The sequence below is a fragment of the Marmota monax genome, unplaced genomic scaffold (assembly GCF_021218885.2).
Source record: "Marmota monax isolate L192 unplaced genomic scaffold, Marmota_monax_Labrador192_F-V1.1 WCK01_AAM20220418_F8-fsc00257, whole genome shotgun sequence".
NCBI classification, from domain to species: Eukaryota; Metazoa; Chordata; class Mammalia; order Rodentia; family Sciuridae; genus Marmota; species Marmota monax.
In genome coordinates, this window is record NW_026692693.1 from 1105122 (window position 1) to 1106294 (window position 1173).

A 1173-nucleotide genomic window follows, 5' to 3' on the forward strand; every position below is an offset into this window, starting at 1 on the left:
TGTCTACAAATGTTGGTTTAAATTATCATTTAAAAATATAGTCATTAGTTTCATGAAAGGCATACCATTTCTGGTGGCATGAAGAAAACTGAATTTCAGTTATAGGATGTTATGTTTAGGGGGAAAGGAGTGAGGGTATAGGGTTAATCCAATTTAGTAACTTTGGAAAGCTCTAACCAATAGATGGGTAATTTTTGGAAGAATGTATAGATTCAAGCTTCTATCTGTATTTATAAGATTACCCTACTTATAAGTAGAAAAATTTAGGGGGTTGCAAGTGAGATAGAGGGAGTAAGAAGGAGGAGAAAAATAACAAAGAAAGAAAATGAAAAAGAGAGCAGGAAAAAGAAAATAAGAGGAAAAAAGGAAAAAAGAAAAGAAATAAAATGAGGGATGGAAGTGTGGCATATGCAATTCCTCTACATTGTATTATTCTGGTGATTCAGTTGTTAAAGACTTTTTTTCATGCACAATTCTTGGTTTCACATATGTTGATGTTATGAGGGCCAGAGGGGGAACGGTAGAAGAGACTGGATGAATGGATGAAGAGAGAGAGAAGAAAACAAATATGTCTCTCAAAACTCTGTTTTCTTTTCTTCAAGTAGGTGGTGTTGTCTATTCCTTCCTTGAGTCTCTGCATTCAGGGTGGTGGTGGTCGCCAGTGTAAGAGGACTTGTGTTTCCAACTGTGGCCTCTCTTATTCTCTGAGAGGTAAGCCAGGCTCCTGATCTGCTGCAGAACCCAGCTGGTAACCACGCCCACTGGTTGATGGTATTTAAGGGTTGGTGGGATTTTCCAAGATGAGTTTCATCAGTTTTTCTTGTAAGGTGTTTTTATGGGGTGGGGGATGTTGGGGAGACCTTATGTTTGTCCAGAGCTTGGACTGATGACCATGCAGGCAGGCAGCTGGGCCTCTCCTCCAGTTGGGCTGGTCTGCCTACCACACGGGAGGGCGGCTGGGCCCCTTTTTTGAGTCACATTGTCTGCCCACATTGAGGAAGTGCAGTTGGGCCTGTCCTCCAGTAGGGGTGGTCTACCTTCTATGTAGGCAGGTGGCTGGGCCCCTACTCCAGTTGGGGTGGTCTGTCTACTGTGTAAGCAAGTGGCTGGGCCCCTCCTCCAGTTGGGGTGGTCTGCCTACCACGTGGGCAGGCAGCTGGGCCCCCTCTCTGG